The sequence below is a fragment of the Giraffa tippelskirchi genome, chromosome 2 (assembly GCF_054371585.1).
Source record: "Giraffa tippelskirchi isolate mGirTip1 chromosome 2, T2T-mGirTip1v1.2.pri, whole genome shotgun sequence".
Lineage (NCBI taxonomy): Eukaryota > Metazoa > Chordata > Mammalia > Artiodactyla > Giraffidae > Giraffa > Giraffa tippelskirchi.
The window spans coordinates 161,531,295-161,553,922 of NC_137276.1; the positions used below are offsets into that span (position 1 = coordinate 161,531,295).

At 46.5% G+C, this 22,628-nt stretch overlaps 1 long non-coding RNA gene across 1 annotated transcript in view; it reads right to left on the reverse strand.

The window, feature by feature from the left end:
- Window positions 1-1,709: 1,709 nt before the first annotated feature.
- LOC145524790 (uncharacterized) overlaps window positions 1,710-22,628 on the reverse strand; it is a 77,528-nt gene continuing 56,609 nt past the window's right edge. Inside the window, exon 3 of the long non-coding RNA XR_014067846.1 lies at window positions 1,710-4,721. This is a non-coding gene — a long non-coding RNA (uncharacterized LOC145524790). The remainder of the gene's footprint in view (window positions 4,722-22,628) is intronic.

A 22,628-nucleotide genomic window follows, 5' to 3' on the forward strand; every position in this document is an offset into this window, starting at 1 on the left:
CCCCTGTCCTCTCAGGGAGAGGGAAGACAGAAAGGATTTCTGGGAAGGTCTGATGAAATATCATAGCTGCCCCCCAGACGTACACACACACACAGAGCTGCGTCTGTTGCCAAAATACAGCTAAAAATATAGTCATCATGTTTTTCAAAGAGCCTCATATACAGATTTTTGACATAAATTTATTTCAGAAATCAATATAGTGCTTGCAGAGTTAAAGCTTCTGCCGATCTTAATGACTGTATTTGTTTGCAACTTGAAGTACATTTTTCCCTCCTCTTTTCTGTTGTTTTTGATCTTTGATGTTCATTTCAGATATTTGTTGTCAGACCCCTCCAATCTCAAATGGAAATAGGTGAGATATAAATTATAAATAAATAAACAGAAAAATAGGGAGATCAAAACCTCCATGAATCTTATCATAAATGGTCTTATTCATAAGTGGTCTAAATTTAGCTTCCAGAAATGTGGCATTTCTTCCCCAGACATAGTTTAATTGGGAAGATGACAGATTGGATCACAAAATAAAACATGCCCCACCCCATCTTCCTGGATGTTACTAACATTTTCATGCTATCCCCAAACTCAGACACCATTCCCTTCAAAGATCTGCCTTAGACCCTGAAATATATTCTTCCAAAGGTTGGACACTATCGTGAAATGAGGCAAACAAATTCCTGAACCAACAGTCAGAGGTCTCAGGGGCAAAGGGCCATGCCACACCCTCTCCTCTCACCAGAAACTTGTGCAGAGGACAGGTCACGCTGGTCTTGTTCTGTTCTGTTTCCATATTTTTTTAACTGAATTGGTGTGCTCACCTGACAGGGCTGGTCCATCCAGAAGGGATTTCACTGGGTGAACATTTGGCCAGAGAAAAGCCATCTTTGTTTTCCAACCCCCTCTCCCGTCCCCAGGGCCTGAAAATAACACCAACACCAACTTCTCTCAAATCTGAGGAGCTATTGTGCGAACTTGAATAAGTCAGTTACTCTTTCTTTGCCTTGGGGAGGAGGAAAAAAAACAAAACAAAACACAGACGGGACTCTTCGCAAAAACCAGACCAGAGGACTGAAAAGAGTAATATTTTCCACGGTCGGATGAAAGATGGTATGTACATGCAGAACGGGTGGCTGTATATTATTAAATTTCGATTACACTTGAATTAGTTATAGGGTGACATTTTGACTGTTTCCTCCTTGTAATTCTCATAACTCCACCTGCCTGACATTTCCTTCCTCTCTGGCGGCCCTTGGAGAACAGGTCCCACTTTGTGGGAGGGAGGCCACCCTGCAGAAATTCAGGGACACTCTCCCGGGAAGGCTGCCCCTGAGGCACACACAGGAAATTTCAAACACTCTCAGATACCAAGAGGTTCATCGCTCCCCACCCCCTCTCCCTCTGGGACTTGATCATTCAAGAACTACCCTTGGAAGAACACAGAAAGTTCTTCATAAAAAAAGAAAAAGAATTCTAAGTCCTTTACCCTCATAATAGCCCTCGGGGACAAAAACTCATTGAGTCACCAAAGAGACACTTGCCTCCTGCCCTGAGTGGGCACTCAGAAAAATCACAAAGATGAAAAGCTTAACACCCATTGTCCAGAAGAAACTCAGAGGGCAGTTCAGTGGACTGGGAGAGGGGAAATAGGATGCCAAGAACTGAGATTTATGAAAAAGAAAAGAAAGAGAAAGGAAAGACAAAAGGCAGTGACCTTGAACAAACAGAACCTTTATGGAAGCAAATGACAGGCAGAATGTTTATGAGGTGCCCACGCCCCATCCCCACCCCCACTTTTCCCTTGGGTCACAGCCAGAAGTTCAATGGCCTCACATATGAGATTCAGCAGACTCCAGCCCCTAACTCACTTTGAGAGAACTCGTTCGAGCACAGATTCACGATAATGCATATTCTTCTGTCTGGGATAAATCCAAAGGGTATTGCCTGCCCAGTCCCTGAAAGATCTTGTTATGTGAGGTAGGGGGAAGACGCGCGTGGCCCCTTAACTTGGCTCTGTGGTGTATGAGGTCATAAAAGAGTGGTGCTAGCACCCAGTCCTGAAGCACAGGCATTAGTGGCCCTGTGGTTTAGAAGTGGCCCTGTGCATTAGAAGCCAGTGCTTCTCCTTTCTCCCTCAAGTATCCCAAATAGGAGAGGAAAATGAAATCATACCCCCAGCGACTTAACGCAAGGACCTTGCATACTCTATACACTCTCCTCCAACCTCCTCCCACCTACATTCAAGCCCAAACGTTCCCTAAAGCCTATGGTTAAGCTTAGAAATTCACACATAATTTGTAGCCCATTACTCTGTAATATGGGCTTCCCTGGTGGCTCAGCAGTAAAGAATCTGCCTGCCAGTGCAGGAGACACAAGTTCGATCCCTGGGTCAGGAAGATCCCCTGGGCACGGAAATGGCAACTTGCTCCAGTATTCTTGCATGGGAAATCCCATAGACAGAGGAGCCTGACAGGCTACAGTCCATGGGATCGGACACAACTAAGGGTCTAAACAACAACTCCATAGTATATCTTTGCTTTACTATAAAAATATTTCAAATGACCACTAAGGGAACTTATATCCCATGAAGATATACCAAGCTTATCTTGTGGATTAATGTATTTCACTGGGTCACCATCCCACCAGCAAACCAGGTACCCCAGCGTGAGGAGCTTGATCTTAAACAATCACTTCTCTTGAAGAAGCAAAGTTCTCGCCAGTCTACTGGACACACATTTGGGCAACCACCCTTTATTTTTAGTTGTCACCAAGAAAGCCTTTGATAGGTGAGCAATATTCCTATGCTGCTGCTAAGTCGCTTCAGTCGCGTCCGACTCTGTGCGGCCCCATAGACGGCAGCCCACCAGGCTCCCCCGTCCCTGGGACTCTCCAGGCAAGAACACTGGAGGGGGTTTCCATTTCCTTCTCCAATGCAGGAAAGTGAAAAGTGAAAGCGAAGTCACTCAGTCGTGTCCGACCCTTCGCGACCCCATGGACTGCAGCTCACCAGGCTCCTCCGTCCATGGGACCCTCCAGGCAAGAGTACTGGAGTGGGGTGCCATTGCCTTCTCCGATAACTAGATGCAAACTTGGTCCTGACTCACATGGACCAAGTCTCACCCTTGGTCCATATGAGTCTGAGGCTCTTCTCCAACAGACTGTCCAGGACACTAGGTCATCTAGGACTTGTTCTCTCTGGGATCTTCCTGCCATCAATCTTTAGTCTCCTGGACTATCTGGTTGGCCATCTCAACACCCATTTTATGTTTCCTCTACAATAGTTATAGGAAACCAGGTACCCCGGTCTGAGGAGCTTGATCTTAAGCAATCACTTCTCTTGGAGAAGCAAAGTTCTGGCCAGTCATCTGGACACACATTTGGGCAGCCCCCTTTATTTTCAGTTGTCACCAAGAAAAGTTTTTGATAGGTGAGCATGACATTCCTATACATGGATGCAGAGGGGGACATCAGTGGTGATGTGCCTGCCTCTCCTCAGAACCCTCTTTGGGAAAGTGGTGGAAGCATGATCTGTTCATGCTTAATCTCTCAAATCTTAAAATGGCCTACAAAGCTCTGCATCACCTGGCCCCTGCCCAACTCTCCAGCCTCATCTCACAGTTCTGTCTTCCCCTCGATCACCACATTCTACCTTTGATCCTACTGGACCTTTCTTCTCAAAGTAGTGCTGCTTTGCTGCAAATTCCCCTACTTCAGAAGGAAGGAAATGGTCCCACCCTTGGTCCATGCAGTCTGAGGCCCTTCTCCAATAGCTGGTCCAGGACCCCGGGTCATCTAGGACTTGCTCTCTCTGGGATCTTCCTGCCACTTGTCTTTAGTCTCCTGGACAGTCTAGTTAGCCACCTCAACACTCATTCCATGCTTCCTCTACAATAGTCAGTCTTGTACAACTGGCCCCAACCTATCTCCAAGAACTAAGTCAGGCATGGTAATCCTCTTTCTCTTTCCATGGTTCAAGAGTGGCACATGACTTCAGATCAAGCAATGATGAAAGCTGAGGACTTTTGCTTGATGGTTCCAGTGGAAACAATATGTACTTCTTTCTCTTCACATGGAAAGAAAGCAGGTATCCTAACGACTCTTACAGATATTATGTAAGCAGAATAGGAGCTTGCTTTATGATAAAGCTGAAACACAGAAGGCAAAGAAGAGGTAGCAAAAGAAACTGGGTCCTTGGTTACATCCCTGAACCGCTGAATTAAAGAAATGTTGAGGCTAACCCTCTTGAATGCTTATTTTCAAGAGCCAATACACATCTTCATTATTTAAGGCAATTGGATTGGAGATTGTTGTTGTTCAATCATTAAGTTGTGTCCAACTCTTTGTGACCCCATGGACTGCAGCATGCTAGGCTTCCCTGTCCTTCACCATCTCCCAAAGCTTGCAGAAACTCATGTCCATTGAGTCAGTGATGCCATACACCCATCTCATCCTCTGTCATCCCCTTCTCCTCCTGCTTTCAATCTTTCCCAGCATCACGGTCTTTTCCAATGAGTCAGCTCTTTGCACCAGGTGGCCAAAGTATTGGAGTTTCAGCTTCAGCATCAGTCCTTCCAATGAATATTCAGAGTTGATTTCCTTTAGGATTGACTTGATTTGATCTCTTTGTCGTTGAAGGGACTCTCAAGAGTCTTTTCCAGCACCACAGTTCAAAAGCATCAATTCTTCAGCACTCAGCCTTCTTTATGGTCCAACTCTCACATCTGTAACTAGAAAAACAATAGGTAAGTTTCCTGTCTTGAGGGAGTTGACAATCCAGTTAAGAAGAAAGAAAATGCACAGCATAATGAATATTAATACTGGAGGAACAATAGGGTACTGAGAAGCATAATGCTGACCAAGATATGATGGGTGGATAAAATTAGGCAGGCAAAGTGAGGGGAAGAAGAAAAAGAAGAGGGAGAGTACAGAGAGAAACAAAGGCTTGAAGTTAGAAAGAACACGATGCTTTCATGAAACCAAAAATGGTCCCAAGATGTAGTGCTGTCTTCAAAAAGAGCCACTGAGAGTGTGGTTACTCTAGATCCTGCCAGGGACCCTACCATTTCCTTTAAATTAATTGTAGCCTGATGACCAGACCCTGGTGCCATCTTCAGTCCAAAGGCATCCTTGAATGAGCAATGCAAGTAGAAGCAGCAGTTGCTGATGCACCACATTTCGAGGAGACACAAACACCATCTGTACGCACACCCCTCACTCCCCACCCCCATCTCCACACACACTCCCAGTACTAGCCCTACACGCTCCTCAGTTCATCTGATCCCAATCCTGCTCACCAGCCAGGATACACACATTAAGATTCCAGGTCAGGGCACTCGAGTGGTATCCAGCTATGGTCTATCCTCATCATTTGCAGATTCACCTATTTGTAATCCCAAAGTCAATACTCAGACACTCTGGTTGTCATTCATTGATGTTTGTAGAGGGGTGAAAATTTTGCATATTTTGAAGCACACATTCCCAACTGATACCCACACTGTGCTTTCTTGTTTCAGTTCTCATACTGTAAAGTATCCTTTCACAGTCTATTTAGTCTCACTTTCTTTTTAACATTTATGTGTGTGTGTGTGTGTTGTTTTTGTTTTAGTGATATCACTGTTTAAAATGAAACCCAGGGATAGCACTGAAGTTCTGTCTGGTGTTCCTTAGTGTAAGAAGACTATGATGCACCTTATGAAGCAAATAATATCTGTGTTAAGATAAGTTTCATTCAGGTGTGAGTTATAATGCTCTTGGCTGTGAGTTCATTGTTAATCAATAATATGTTTTAAAAGGTGTCTTTAAACAGAAACGTAGGTAAAACTGGACTGTGTATTGATCAGTTATCAAAAGTATTTTGACCAGAGACTCACAGGAAACTAACCCTGAATTCCTCCTACAAGCAATGGTTTAGTATTTGCTAATTCAATGTTCACAGCATCTTTACAGAATACATTTACCATGAATTACAAGAATAGACTACATAGGCTGATGGATTGCAAGGACTAGAAGATGTCTCTCTAACTCAAATGTTTATTCCTGTACAAGCTAGTATAAGTGCACTGCTCCAGCATACAAACCCCCAAATTCATAATAGTTCAAATGCAGCAGATATTTATTTCTTATTCACATATCAGTTTTGAGTGGGTGAATGAGACAACCCAGTAGTGACCCTCCACCACTTAGCTCTGCAGGACTCTAAGAATCTTCAGGGCTAGATGGACATAGCCATTATAATATGTGGTTTTCAGGGAACCTGGGCATTATCCTCATTTGGCCCAAAGGAACATGTGGGATTGCACCTGAGATATTTTGATGGGCCAGACCTGGAAGTGGTGCTCATCACTCCTACTCACTTTCCATTGGTTAGAACTCAGTCACATGGCCATGCTTAGCTGCAAGAGAGTCTGGGAAATGTAGTCTGTTTGATGACCAGGAAGAAGAGAATAAGATTTCCTTGACACCTAGCAGTCTCTGACATAATCTGTTTGTTTCATGGACTCATATGAAGTTGGGTTCATACCAAGATCTGTGACTGCCCCAAGAAGATTAATAATTTGCTCACTCCCCTTGAATTCTTCCTTATATATTTGTTCAAAGTTTACTTTGAGGCAAAACCAAGATCTGTGTAGAAGACAGGGAGGAAGAGAGCTGTATCTTGACCTGAGGAAATCCTGCCCAAACCCTTGCTCTGGCTCCTGAGCTAGCTCCAGGGTTGATTAATTTTCCCAGCCCCTCTCCAGTGTAGCACATGCCTAATCCTTGCTGAAATCAGAGCCCTTGAGTATAATGAAGCCCAAAGACTGAAGGAGGGTCCTGAGGCCCTTACCAGGAGACACTTTTTGGATCACAAGTTTCCCAGAGGAACCACACAGGCCCAGCAAGCCCACAGACTCAGAGAGACAGCAGCCACAGAGGACACCAGCTCTAGGTAGAGAGGCCAAGACCCTGGCAACTCCCGGGGCAAGTGGGAGGTCACACCCAGCCAGACAAGGCCTGAGCCAACCCTGACTTTAGCTGTCTGAGTCCCTTCCTGCTCTGTGGGGCCAACTGTGAGGAACCAGAAAGGAATGTTACAGTGTGAGAAGGACTTTGAGGTGACAGTGGCATGAACAAGAGCAAGGACTAGAGGGACCTCATATTTAGCCCATGTTCTAAGGAAGACCAAAGCCCCTTTTGTGCTTTGAAAACATTTGGAAGCAACCAGGAGCTCCAGACCACCTTAAGCCCTCCTCCCCTTACTGCTCCCACACACTCTAACTAAAGTCAAAAGGAACACAGACAGGCAATGGCCCTCAAAAAGGTATACAAGCCTCTGTCTTCCCTCTTTGATGTCTCTCCCAGATGTCAAAAGAAGGACTCCCATTCTATAAACCAGCAGCTTCATGGGATCTAGAAACAACCCCTGAAAGAAAAAAGCAATAATAATTTTATGTTCAATGACAGGCCTTGTGATAAACATTTGATGTGTGTTGCTGCACTGAATTCTTACAAGGTCCTGGGAGGCAGGTACTCCAATCCCTGTCCTGCTGGTGAGGAAACAAGGGTTCAAAGGAGAGAATTCATTTGGACACATTCATGCAGCTAGAAAGAGGTGGAGCCACCCCTTCTGTCTGGCTGCTAAACCTGTCTTCTTAACTTCTAATCTCTGAGGCTGACAACGTTGGTCACTTGCTGGATGTGGGGAGGGGGTGGGGGGGTGCAGGGAAATCCTTACCTGCTACCTTCTAGTACCTGCACCACCTTCTCCTCTACAGCTGAGGCCTGACTCCCTTGGTAGAACCACCTCCATGCTGACCACCTAGCAGGATGGCCCCATCACCCCCATGCATTCATTGGACTCAACCCTTTCTCTGCGATGACTTTCAGACCTCTTGCTAGCATGAATGGACAACACTTCTCCCTTTCTGCACCTGATAAGCTGGGATTTCTTCCATGGATTTCCATGGGCAACCTGAACTGATGCAGTTGGTGGTGGTTTCTTGGCACATTCTCCCTGGAGGCAATCACCACTTCTAGCCTCCTTTCAATCCTTTTTCTCCCTTTTTTTTTTTTTCTTAAAACCGATCTCATGAATTAGTGTGGGATGAAACCAAAGAGTTTGTGATGGTTCATCATTTAAGATGTTTCTTCTTTACATCTTTCCTAGGGTTTGAGGAAGGAGGATAGGGCATTGTATAGGCCAAGTCTTTATCAAGGTATTGCTAAGCCATGTTAAGGGCTTCCCTGGTGGCTTAGACAGCAAAGAATCCTCCTGCAATGCAGGAGACCTGGGTTCGATCCTTGGGTTAGGAAGATCCTCTGGAGAAAGAAATGGCAACCCACGCCAGTATTCTTGCCTGGAAAATTCACATGGACAGAGGAGCCTGGCGGGCTACAGTCCACAGGGTCACAAACAGTCGGACACAACTGAGCCGCTAATCACAGGAAGCCATGTTAAACTCTCCCCATCCTTTCTCCCCAACCAGATCTTCTTTTCAAGACTCTAGAGGAGTTGGCAGAAAAGGGCCAGTCAGGTGCCACAGCTGTCTTCCCAGGAGTCTGGGTCATGCCTGGCTTTCCAGATGCATTAGATTGAGTGACAGTGTGGTTAAGAGAGTTGCCAAAAATCACAGAGCTGGAGAAGGCCCTTCCAGAGGGCCGGGATATTAAGAGCAAGCCAAAGGGCCAGAGTCGAGTCCCAAGGAGGAAGCATCCGGGGAGCCACAGCGAGTGCCTGGGGCTGAGGATGGCAAGCTTGCTGTGGGCCTGACTGCTGACAGCTCCCTGGAGAGCTTCACCCTGCATCACAGGTCATTGGTCTCTTCATCTGAAAAACCAGCAGGTCAGGCCATCCAAGGCAGACAGATACTAAACTGGTCTAAGCTCCCTTCCAACTTTGGGATTCTTCCACTACTTAAAAATCTAGGGGTCTGGAAATGCCCCTTGGCCTTTTCCCATTCACTTGGAGTGCTGACCACATCAAACCTGAGATGCAGTTCTCTTGTTCCCACCCAGCCCTTGCCAGGGAAATAGGATTGAGGCCTTTCTGACCCATTTACTTCAAAGGCGACCGAAGGATGGCCTAGCATAGAGGATAGATGCCTCCAAAGTCATGCTGAGCCTTCTGGATAGGTGACTTATGACTTCTCTCCCTTCTTGGGACCAAAAAGTTCTATCTGACCAACTTTCAAACCTCAAAACTTTCAGTCTGCCTTGAGCATCCCTAGGCACCTTAACCTTAGGGAACAACCTCCTCAGCCTTCAGCAGAAACCGGGAAAGGGAGAAGGGGATTAGGGACATGTCACTCCTACCGCCTTGTGACATCTTCATCCTCACCCCCACCTCCTCCCAACTCCACCCCCTGGCAGGGAGAGCTGGTCCCAGCCAGCATCAAAGAGTCAAAACAAAGCTCCTTTTCCTTGTGCATTTTCCTCCTCTATGGCTTAGACTGTAAAGTCATCAGGAAGTATGGTCTAGTGCTCCAAGCTCCAGACAGACGGCCTGACCTCTGTCCTGGCTCCCAGGACTGACCTGGGCCAGACATCGACCCCCCCCAAGGACTGTCTCCTCCCCTGCCAACAATTCTAGCAAAGATGGCATCACCTCTCACTGCAAAATACGGCCCCTCCCCACTCCTGCAGCAGGGAGACTTAGGACCAGCCTATCTCCAGGGAGAGGGGATCACTGTGGGGAAGGGTGTGGAAGAACAGAACAGGGTAAGAAGGGGTACATTGTACAATGCGGGTGGTGGGGGAGGAGATGAAGACCTCAGGGACTGTCCCTCCCATCTAGATTATCTTCATTTTTCCACTGGCCCTGAGGTGGAGGGTCCCTGCTCTGGGCTCCCCTGAACTTGGGCCGGTTTTCTTTGAGCAACAAGCTGATGTGCAGATAAACAGAAGGCCTGTTGTGGATGGCTGCTGGGCGTCTCTGGGGATCAGTAACACCTTCATCAGAGAGGTGCTGCTGTAAGCATTCACTTCCCTTCCCTGCCCCCACCCCTTAAATAAGCAGGCTGTTTCCTCCTCTCCACCCTCCGGGCACTGCTGGGTCATTTTGCCTTCCTCTGGCTGGAGTCCGACTTCTCATCCAGTTTCAGACCTCCACTGCCCTTGGTGCATCCTGTCTTTTGCTCATTTTTTTTTTAATTAAAGTATAGTTGATTTACAATGTTGTGTTGGTTTCAGGTACACAGCAAAGTAATTCAGATATATATATATATATACATATATATACATTCATTTTCATATTCTTTTCCATAGAGTTTATTGCAGGATATTGAATACAGTTCCATGTGCAATACAGTAGGACCTTGTAGTTTACCTGTTTTACATATAGTAGTTTGTATCTGCTAATCCCAAACTCCTAAATTATTCCTCCCTCACTCCTTTTCCCCTTGGTAACCATAAGTTTGTTTTCTATGTCTGTAATGTAAGTCTGTTTCTGTTTCACAGACAAGTTCATTTGTGTCATATTTTAGATTCCTCATATAAGTAATTTATAATATTTGTCCTTCTCTCTCTGACTTACTTCTCTTAGTCTGATAATCTCTAGGTCCATCCCTGCTGCAAATGCAAATGGCATTATTTCATATTTTTATGGCGGAACAATAGAGTCCCTTGGACTGCAAGGAGATCCAACCAGTCCATCCTAAAGGAGATCAGTCCTGGGTGTTCATTGGAAGGGCTGATGTTGAAGCTGAAACTCCAATATTTTGGCCACCCCATGCGAAGAGTTGACTCATTGGAAAAGACCCTAATGCTGGGAAGGATTGGGGGCAGGAGGAGAAGGGGACGACAGAGGATGAGATGGCTGGATGGCATCACTGACTCGATGGACATGGGTTTGGGTAGACTCTGGGAGCTGGTGATGGACAGGAAGGCCTGGCATGCTGCGATTCATGGGGTTGCAAAGAGTCGGACATGACTGAGTGACTGAACTGAACTGAACTGAATATTCTGTTGTATATTATTGTTGTAATATTCTCTTGTATATGTATTGTATATACATATATATAGTTTTACCTTTAAAGCAGAGTTTGGTCTTTCAACCATGTTTTACCTTTAAAGCAGGGTTTCTTTCAACCATGATTATCTATCAGAATCACTCAAATATATATTCCACATCTTTCTTTATCCATTCATCTGTTTATGGACATTTTGGTTGCTTCCATAACTTCCCCGTTCTTCTGGTCCTAATGAGGTCTCCTTTTATGATTGCCTTTAAATGAGCCCCTGACCTGACTGTGAAGAAAAGCTTGTCTCTCCCTCTGTGCTGGTGTAACAGGGTTTTTCAGAGCTGAGACACATAAGGGTTGCTGAAAAATGGGCCCCTTCAGTGGCCCTCTGCCTGGCCTCTGGTGAGGATTTTCACCTGATCCTTAATCCTCCTTTTGCCACACGGACAAACACACCCAACACGGTCACCTTCCATTCAACTATCTCTGGCTGTCCTGCAGCAGACAAGGAAACTCACGTGCCCTTCATCAGTGACATGAGGTGGGTATTCATTCTTGGGAAGGAAAAGTTAGTAGGTGCCGGGGCAGAGAAGTCTACGTATTTGAACGCAGGCATCCTTGCTCCTAAAAGTAAATCACCAGACACCATTTCACGGCCCTTAGATAAGATCTACAAGCGTGGTTCTCAACACTGGCTACATGTTAGAATCCAGGCTGCCTCCAGATCCATTAAAAGGAAATCTCTAGGAGTGGGCTCAGCCCTCGGCCAACTTTGACAGCCTCCAATCTAAAACACTGACCCAAATGGCAGTTTAGGAAACAGCAGCTCAGACAGGGCAAGTGACCCGCCCAAAGTTTAACGGTCAATTGGGAGCAGAGCCTAGTCTCTTAACTGTAAATTCATATCTCTTCCTGTCATAGATTTCCCTGTGGTCACTTTAGGAGAGAAGGACTTAATTTTGGGTAGGCATTAAAATTATCTGGGGAACTTTTGAAATACATGATGACAGCCTTCATCCTGCAATTCTCATTTAGTTGCTCTAGAGTATGGCCTGAGCATACATTTCTTTTTCTTTTTTTTGAGTCCCAAATAGATAATCATGGCTGAAAGAAACCCTGCTTTAAAGGTAAAATTCAGAAAAAAAGAGAAAGAAAGGGGAGGGAGAGAGAGGGAAAGGAAGAAAATAATGCTACAGAGGTCAGAGGAGGGAAGAATGTTCCTGGAGGCAGTATCTTTGGGATCTGCCAAAATACATGACGTTTGAGCTGGATTTTGAAGGAGAAATGGATTTAGATACTTGGAAGTGGTCAAAGGCTTTGCAAGGCAGGCAACAGAATGAGCAGAGTCCCACAGGAAGGGATGTGGGAGGTGTAAGAGTTGAGAAGTGGACAAACAGGTCATTTGGGACTGAAGTGTGCAAGACCATGAACGCCACACTCGGGAATGTGGACTGAATTGTCCGGGCCACACAGCAGAAGCACCTGGAGGGCTTGTTAAAGCAGATTACAAGGCCCCACCCTCAGAGCTTGGATTCAGTGGGCCTGTGCTGGGGCCCGAGAACTTGCATTCCTAACAAGTCCCCACGTGACACTGATGCTGCTGGTCCTCGGAAGACACATTAAGAACCACTGGGCTGCGTCAAAGGAACTCACAGGAGGTTCTGGCTCCTGCAGACTGCATTTGAGAGAGAGAGAGAGAGAGGAAGGAAGAGACTTACTGTCAGAAAGAAAAACACAAATACCATATGATATCACTTAAAACATGACACAAATGAACTTATCTGTGAAATAGAAACAGACTCGCAGACATAAAGAACAGACTTGTGGTTGCCGAAGGGGAGGTGGGGTGAAAGAGGGATGGGTTGGAAGGACGGGTTTAGCAGATGCAAACTATTATATATAGAATGGATAAACAACAGGGTCCTACTTATAGCACAGGTAGCTATATTCAATGTCCTGTGATAAACTATGATGGAAAAGAATATGAAAAAGAATGTATATATATATATATATATGTATAACTGAGTTGCTTTGCCATACAGCAGAAAATTAACACAGCATTGTAAATCAACTACACTTCAACAGCATAAATTCAAAAAAATAAACAAAGAGACGTGCTTAGACAGGAATATGATCTGATGTAGAAAGAGAAAGCAGGAAGTCTTCTAGTACACTTTTAGTATATCAAGAGAGGACCTGGGAGGCCTGGGCAGGGAGTGGGGGAGGAAGGGCTTCTAGAGGATGCTGGTGCAGGAGGGCACAGAACGTGGGGACCACCCGGATTTGGATGGAAGTCGAGGCGAAGTCCGGGATGAGTAAACTGGGGAGACTGAACAGCCAAGACGACGACAGTACAAGTCTCTGAGCTGAGGAGCCAGGGGAGGAGCAGGAGGGGGCAGCACCAGGGGCTCAGCTGGAATATGAACACTGGACCCTCATCCCAAGCTCCGGGCAACTCTGTGACCTCTGCCTCAGGCCCAGGTCACTACAGTATGAAGAAGGCTTGGCCCTGCTCCCCCAGGTGTCACTGCTTCTACATTAAAACTCCTCCAGGAGGTGTGGGGTGGCCTGAGCCGGTGTGCCTCTCCCCACCACACACAGGGCCTGGGGGGCAACAGTGTTTCTTTCAGGTCAACTCAGGGAGGCAAGTTTAGCAAGCCTGGGTATGTTGCTCATGCTCAGACGCATTTTGCTCCAAACCCTTAGTTTTCATCTGCCTTTATATTTACGGAACATATACTTGTTCCCCAAAGCAGTGATTCTCAATCTTGGCCGCACATTTACAGAATCATCTGCTAAGATTTAAAAATGCCTGTACCTGGCTGCATCCCACACCAATCAGAACACAATCTCTGGAGTGAGACTCAGGCACCTGTATATTTTCAAGCTCCCTGAGTCATTCAAAAGTGCAACCAGGACTGAGAACTGTGACCCGTAGGGTGTGTGTAGGTAGCCTCCAAATAGCGTATTTATGAAAATGGCACTTCCTCTCAAAGGAAATGGTTTGAATGCATCTGACATCACCCCGCCAGCCCCCTACTCCCTCTTCCCACCCATGGGTACAGGTCAAGGGACTTCAACTTTCTGACCCACAGGCCTGCCCTGGAGTTTGGAGTGGGAGCTGTGGATGTGGGTTGTGGTGGATGAGGCTGGAGGTGCGGCCCAGGAAGGGAGGAGCCGCAGGGCCCAAAGTCCAAGGAGGCCTGCGCTCAGAGGAGGCCGCCCCAAGGCCTGCGGAGGGGTGGGTGTGGTGCGGAGCCAAGCCTACCAGGAGGTTTTAAAGACCTGAGGGAGCCGTGGGTGAGGGCGATGGGAGGGGCTCTGCATGGATGCTGGCAACTCCCAGAGGTGCTCTTCAGTACAGGTGAGTGTGGGAAAGCCAGGAGAGGGCAGAGTGCCACAGGGACCTGGCTCCTGGTCCTCCTCCTGGACCTGGAGCCCCAGACACAGAGAAGAGGAGACTCACTGGGGAAAGATGAGCTCTAGGGCCGCCGGGATTCAGAGATCTTGAAGCTGGTATGGTTTGGGGGCACGTCTTTAAGAAAAAGAATACAATGTGCCAAGTATAACACAATCACAGGGCCTCAGAAGGCAGCTGGGCTCTGTGGTGAGCCTTCTGACCTCCCAGTAAATGCACCCCAGGCTCACATGCCGTGATAAGACATTAACTGTTTCATTGCCAAAGTTTGTCATAACTTTCGGGGTGGTATCTGTGTGGTCCTGTAGGTACTGTGGTCTTTGGGACCTGTCAGACCAGGGAAGCCAGTCGTCCATTCTATTTCCGGGGCAACAAAGAGATAGAGAGGTGTCCATGGTCAGTCACCCAACACAGCAGTGATGGGGCAGCTGACAGAGGCCCTCAGTGCGAGCCTGCACACTGATGTTCCCCTCCACACACTGGAATGAGAACTTCCCATGTGTCAGGGTCGTGCTGGACACAGCAAGCACCACAGAGACTCACACGTGACCCCAGCTCTCAAAGAGGAGACCCTGCCCTCAAGGAGCTCTAAATGTGGTAAGGAGGCCCACGCAGGCCAGCAATTACAGTGGGAGGAGCACAGAAAAGACACATGCAGGTGCCTGTGAGCACAGGAGAGAGGGTGAGAGGTACTCACCAGAGGCAGTTCAGGCAGGCTTCCTGGAGGAGGCAACACGAGAAGGAGCCAGAGAACTGGTCCAGCAGAGGAAACAAATCAGCCAGGGAAAGTTTTCCTGCACTGCAAACAACCCCACAGTATCTATTAAACACCTACTATGATCCAAACCCTGGGCTAATCGTCATGTATCTATGAAGAAGAGTCTGTACCATATCCTCCCAGGATGGGTTCTAAGGTCGTCCCCATTTTACAGATAAGGAAGCTGACTCAGCACTGTTGAAGCACTTGTAATCACTCTCACAGCTATTCAAGTGGTAGGTCTGACTATTACAACCAGGAAGTCTGGCTCCAGAGCCCCTATAGGCCCAAAACTATGGAAGGGACAGCTTGAAGCATTTGGGGAACCGCAAGAAATTCAGCATCTCACACACAGGAAGCCCAAGGAAGGAATCTGGGAGAGGCCAAAAGTGCAGAATGGATCCTGAAGGGCCTGGAAGAACAGGTGAAGGAGTTGGGGTTGGTCCTGTAAGAGGCAGGATAACAACTGAAGGTTTTCAAGTAAGAGTGCAGCATGGTCAGAGCTCGGTTTTAGCAAGGTTATCATAGACATGAATATAGAAGATGGATTGGAGGCCATCCGATGGAAGCAGGAGGATATCTAAGGATGTTACTGCAGAGTCCTGGCAAGTGCTGAAGCAGCATCAGCTGAGGCTGAGGGACCAGCTCAGAGTTCTTCTGCCTCCAAAGACCAACTTTACCAGCCTGGGTGAAGTGGGATGAATCAACAGGGTTTGGGGAGAGGGGGCAATGGGGGGAAGGGGGAGCAGTTTTATGCCACAGAAACTGCTCTGGAGCCACGAGACCTGAGTTCCCACAGGCCACTTTTGTGTACATAATCAAAACCCTTCACTTCACTGAGTCACAGTTTCCTCATCTGGAAAGTAGGCATAATAATTCTTGTTCTGACTCAATTTTTTGTGAGATTTAAGCAACATGTATATGAAAGATAACCCACAAGTATCACTGGCAATCCAGTGGAAGCTTTAAAATGTCTGCACAATTAAGTGACAGCCCAGAGACCAAAGACTTCATCTCCTTGGGCCGAAGCGGTTTCCTTTGCTTGGTGACGGGACTCCCAGCTCAAGCATGCTCCCACCTCCACAGGACCCACTGACCTTCCTCCTTCTTAAAAGCACAGCCCAGTCGCTCCTCCTCCATGAAGCCTTTCTTCAGACTCCTGGCTGGAAATAACCACTTCTTCCCCAGAAGGAGCACTCCTTACTGCTCTTTCAGAGTCTCACCTCTGTCTCTGATTGAGCTGTAGTTGGTGATGTATTCTGCTGCCCCCAGCCCCCTTCCTGACTTTTCTTATTTCTCTTTGCCACACAAAGAACACATTCCATGCTTTTTTTGTCAAATGGTTAAAATACCGAGTGTGTGAGTGACTGGGCTGTGGTTCCACGGAGAAGTCTGGGAAGACAGCAGCCTTGATACAGAGAAAAGGGCAAGAGGGGTCTATGTGATGACATGAGGGTCGGAGGCCTGGAAGGCTACCAGTAGGCTTTCAAATTCTCCAAAAACAGATGGGAAATAATGAGAGAGGATAACTAGATTTGCTCCAGTTACTGAGTCCCTCCCTATCCTATGATTTGCTAAGTGTTTCCCTGAATTGTCTCATTTAAACCTTACAACAAAGCTGTAAGGAGGTAACATTTTTATCCAACACCTCACCCAGTGTCTAGGACAGAGATGTGGCTCAGCTAATTTGCAAAAAGAAAAGATGGATGAAGAAACTGGGCCCCAGAAGGTGCAGCCACTTGCCTAAGGTCATACAGTTAATAGCCATCAGAGTTGAGATTTAACTCTTCACTACTTCATACTGCTTCTCATAGAAGAAAAAATGACAGGTTGTAGGCAGCATGAGGGAAAAGCAGGCGTGGTGAGGGAAGGCTTCTCGCTGCACCTGTAGAAGGACCGGAATATGAACATCCAGGAGACAGCCTTGAACCAGGGGTCCTGCTTGGCCAACTTTCCCGAACCTGAAAAGTCAAGTACAAGTACCCCCCTCGGAGGAAGGGAGATGGTTTCAGAGTCCAAGGCCAGCACAGGCCAGCCCCTGAGGAGTCATGGAGCTTTATTTGCTTAGGTCTTTTCCAGGCTTTTCCTTATCAGCATTTCTTCTAGAATGATCTGGACAGTCCGTTTCATTACAGGGTTCAGGCTTGTAGGAACCCCAGGGCTCAGGCTGGCAGAAACCTTGTTTATTAAAAAGGGTGGAGTGGACCCAGTGTGTCCTAGGATCTGTTCTCTGCTCCCATCACTCAGTGGGTTGAGAGAAGACGGGACACGAGACAGAGAGGGTGTGAACAGGCCAGAGAAACCCCACAGGTTTCGCCCGCCCAGGAGAGCAGGAGAGAAGCAGATCCTGCCTGACTGATCCCAGACCCCCGCACTGCCCTGCTGACATTTGATAAATGCTTCCTGTGAAAATGTTTACCCAGGAGGAAACGGATCCTGCCTCCCCTCCCTACCACGCGGGTGGGAAGAGGGGCTGCACCAGCCCCATAAATCCTAACAACTGTCTCTGCTCACCACCCCGCCTCCCTGGGTGCCCTGCAGGGGGTGCGGGGAGACAAAGGTGCCAGACACAGAGCCGTGACAGGAGGCAGGTACACAGCCGGGCAGGGGGGCGCGGGGTGGGGGGAGGGTGTCACGTATGTGGGCCGTATCCATTTGTCACTTCTATCTACTATTTTTTTCCTCCATTTCTTTTAAATTAAGTCACCACCTATCCTTGTTTAATCCCAGAAGTCCAAGAGCAACCATCAGGAGCAGGTTTCTTTTCATTTTTCCCTGCTTGGGAAGCGATGTGAGGACGGAGCTGGCAAACAGTCACGGTGGATCTTAAATCTTGTGAGAAGCATCCACGGGCCTGGAAAAAACAGCTTGCTTTCCCCAACAATCAGGGTCTCCGGGTTCCAGTCTCAGAGGTCCTGTTGTCTTCTCCTGAGAGGCCCGTGGACGTGTTGAAAAGAGTGTGATGTCAGGAGCCACAGAAGCCAGTCAGTGCTGGTGTCACCGCTCCTTCACCCTGTGACCTTCAGCAGGTTGCATAACTGCTCGGTGCCTAGATTCCCTCCCCTGCAGATTAGACACAATGCTACTACCTGCACACAGTTTCCTGTGAAGGTTGAGTAAAGGAATGCATGTACAGACACTTTGAAACAGTAAAATAATGCACGCTCATGGGTTTGTTTTTTTTAAGCCAAGGAAATTGGCCAAGTTCTCCATCTATGAAAAGAGTACCACAGGCTCTTCATTTCACTTTCCTGAATGTCAGGACAGAAGAGATAATAGTAACAAACGTTTCCAAGACCTTCGGTCAATTTTTCGTTTCACCAACATCCAAACAATCAGAAAATGAAAAACACCCCAAAACTTGTTTTTTCTTCTAAATAATGATTATCTTAGCCTACAATAGCACCTGAGGCAAAGCACCAAAGGCTAAATTATTTTCTAAATATCACATTCTCGGTCGTGGAAAGTTCGTGACAACATACTTCTAGCTTAGCCTGAATATCTCTTTAACTGAAGCACCTCAATTCTCAACAGTTAAGTATGTTAACATATGTTAAGTATGTAACTCAACAGAGTACATATATCAGAAGCAAATCAGCAGCTTACTTAAAAGGCTACATCCATTGTACTGGATCAGAACTTTGGGGGGGATAGGACTGGGAAATCTTATTTTAATGTGTATGTCAGGTGGTTAAAAGTCATGCGTGCTGCCTGTTAAGGGCCTCCGCTAATCTGAAGGTTCTGCAACGTGCTGCCAAAGAGGCATCAAACCTCCTCTAAGTCCTTCAGCAGCCAATCCCCGGATCCCCGAGAGGGGAAACTCAGTTCAGTTCAGTTGCTCAGTCATGTCCAACTTTTTGTGATCCCATGGACTGCAGCGTGCCAGGCTTCTCTGTTCATCACCAACTCCCGGAGCTTACTCAAACTCATGTCCATCAAGTCAGTGGTGCCATTCAACCATCTCATCTTCTGTCGTCCCCTTCTCCTCCCACTTTCAGTCTTTCCCAGCATCAGGGTCTTTTCCAATGAGTCAGTTCTTCACATCAGGTGGCCAAAGTATTGGAGTTTCAGCTTCAGCATCAGTCTTTCCAATGAATATTCAGGACTGATTTCCTTTAGGATGGACTGGTTGGATCCCCTTGCAGTCCAAGGGACTCTCAAGAGTCTTCTCCAACACCACAGTTCAAAAGCAGTTCTTCAGTGCTCAGCTTTCTTTATAGTCCAACTCACACATCCATAAATGACTACTGGAAAAACCATACCTTTGACTAAACGGACCTCTGTTGGTAAAGTAATGTCTCTGCTTTTTAATATGCTGTCCAGGTTGGTCATAGCTTTTCTTCCAAGGAGCAAGCGTCTTTTAATTTCATGGCTGTAGTCACCATTTGCTGTGATTTTGGAGCCCCCCCAAAATAGTCTGTCACTGTTTTCATTGTTTCCCCATCTATTTGCCATGAAGTGATGGGACTGGATACCACAATCTTAGTTTTCTGAATGTTGAGTTTCAAGCCAACTTTTTCACTCTCCTCTTTCACTTTCATCAAGAGGCTCTTTAGTACTTTGCTTTCTGCCATAAGAGGAGACTCAGGCACACACAAATCTAGTAGAGCCCCACTCATATGACTTTCAAGGCCCCACATCCACAGATCTGATTCTGGAAAAAGCAGATGAGAGAGGCTGGGTCCAGAGCCAAGTCTTGACTAGAGCCAAGATCACAACAGAGGTTAGCAGGAAGGAAGGAAGCACAGCACAATACTAAAGTAATAAAAAGGACCACTGTGCCCTGCATGAAGGGCAGCACTGCAGGTGACATCAGAGTCCAGGTTTCCTGGCAGATGACCCAGGTCACAGGAACAACATTAGAGGCGGGCAGAGGAGAGTCAAGCAAATCTTTACAGTCTTGGGATCTAAGTGTTCTAATGACTTGCATGTTTCATTTTAATCAATATACAATGTCCAGGCCTTGACCTTGGAAGGGATCGATGCCTTCTTAGGTACCAGCTGAACTGTGGTTGGTCTATCAGTGGACAGGATCCTATGACTCTGTCTGCACGGCCTTTGAGTTGTGTGTGGAGATGTCATATTTCCTCATGCGGCTTACTTCCCACTTATTCATCAAGATGACCTGAACTTACTGTATTCCAAGGAAACTGTTCATGGCAGCCTTAGTCATCCTAAGGGGACTATGGAGAGAGTCTGCAAGTGAGTAGTTTTTCAATTCCATTAGGTCTCGTAGTGGTAGCCACAGCCCCTGTGACTAAAACAGGATAGGGTTTTCCTCTCCACTTCTCAGGTGAGCAAGCTGAGGCTCAGAGAGGTTAGCAAAATTTCCTAAGTCACACAGCATAAAGTTCATCAATAGGACTCCAGTTTTTCTGCTCAGATTTTCTTTCACTGGAGCTTCTTATTAAGTCTCAGAAATTTGACCTTTGTGATACATCTAGAAGCTTTCCTCTTAGTGCCTTGAAAATCATCTTACAAGAGCTCTTACAGAGCTCTTCTTTCTTGTGTTCTGGTTAAAAACAAATTCCTTATTTAATACTTTGGCATATGAGTTAGGGTAACCAATCTTCTTGATTTCCCCAGGACTATCCCAGTTTTAGCACTTAAAGTAAGTACTCATGAAATCCCTCAGTCCCAGGCACACTGGGACAGCTGGTCACCTTACTACAAGCTCAGACCATCTTATCACCCCTCAGGGAATCTCTAGCTATATAGGAACCCATGCCTTCTGACCCACTCACGTACATCCTTTTCTCCCCAAGAATCAGGCTCTTCAGAGCAAATGTGACTAGGCAATCATTCTCCATCCAGCTGAGCTCTATGGTGAACTTCTGATTACAATGGACATATTAGAGATAAAGGAGAAGGTATACAGAGAGCAATATTGAATTCATCAGTACCAATTTCCAAATAACCGTATACAAGAATTTGCTTAATAAACCCTGATGCTCAAAGAGAAAATGGTTCAGGACACAGACACTCTGCTGCCCCACAGTTAATTTAGAACAAAGTGGTATGTGCATCCGTCCTGATGGCCACTGGAGCAGACAAGCTGATTAAATCCTGGCTCTGCCACTGAATAGCCGTATGACCTTGGGCAGGTTGCCTGAATCTCTCTGCACCTTAATTTTCTCATCTATTAAATGGACATAAAATCTCCTTCATAGACTTATCATGAGAATTAATACATATAAATCATGAGAGTGCCTGTAGTAAATTGTCCATTGCCCCATAACCTACACACTGCACAGCCAAGACCAGTGTCTAAATATTGTCACATAAGCCAAGTGGAAGGTAACGGGATTGCCAATTTGTTTCCCAATAATTGGGGAAAGTAAAGTGGAATTAGAAAACTGTTTTCTCAGAACATATTATTTTTTCTTTGCTTTGAGAGTCATTGTCTCCTCCAAGAATGATTGCTGTCTTTAACCTCACGATGGAGGCTACTACAAATAAAAAAGGAACAATCAACTACATAATGAATCGTCCCTGGCATCAGTACTATGCTTTATCTACATTAACTCTTTATGTTAAAGTGTCACGTTAACATGTTACTCCACCAGACCTGTGCAAGCCCTTCCCATTATCAACCAAGGTGGTTTGGCCTCTGTTGTCTGACTAGTATGTACTACTTTGTATCTACCATATATTTCTAAGCTGGGTACTATAGGAGATGCAACAAAGTGTAAGAAATGGGAGGGGCTGATCTTTGCTGCATTTACTAGCATTTATCTGAAGGACAAGCTATCAGTGGCTAAACAAGTACTTTGTTCTTGTTGTTTAGTCGCTAAGTCATGTCAACTCTTGTGACTCCACCAACAGTAACCCACTAGGCTCTGTTCATGGGATTTCCCAGGCGAGGATACTGGAGTGAGTTCCATTTACTTCTCCATTGGATCTTCCCAACCTAGGGATCGACCCCATATCTCCTGTGTTGGCAGGTGGATTCTTCACAGCTGTGCCACCTGGGAAGGCCCAAACAGTACATATCAAGTACCAAATTACCTAGGTATTCAATAAAGACAAGAGAAGGCAGAGAGGTCACTGTGGGCCAAGGAGATGAAGGAAGGGGAGAAATAAGCTGGCATGTGTTAGATGTCTGCTGTAGCCCAGCTTTTTATATACATCTTGTTCAATCCCCTCTAACTGATGCTATCACAGCACAGCCTATAACCCTCCAATTTCATCCTTTCAGTATGCTCCAGAAAACATCCAACTTCCAGGATCAGTGTTTCTGGGCCTGAGGGGTTTTTGCAGAATGGAGCTATCCACTTGAGCTGGGACATTTGTTCTCTCTGGGAAATTAACCCCCTCTGGGGAACAGCCTTCAGCCAATAGACTGAGAGGAGTCAGTGTTTAAATACCCCAACTCCCTTGCCCCTCAGGGAGAATAATTTTCCGGGTACGAGTTTTATACTTTCCAAGACTGTCTCTGTTGGGATCAAACTGCAGCTGTCCCCAGTGGTAACTGACTTGACAGTGAACCACTAACTGATTGCCTTCCCTTCCCCATCCACTG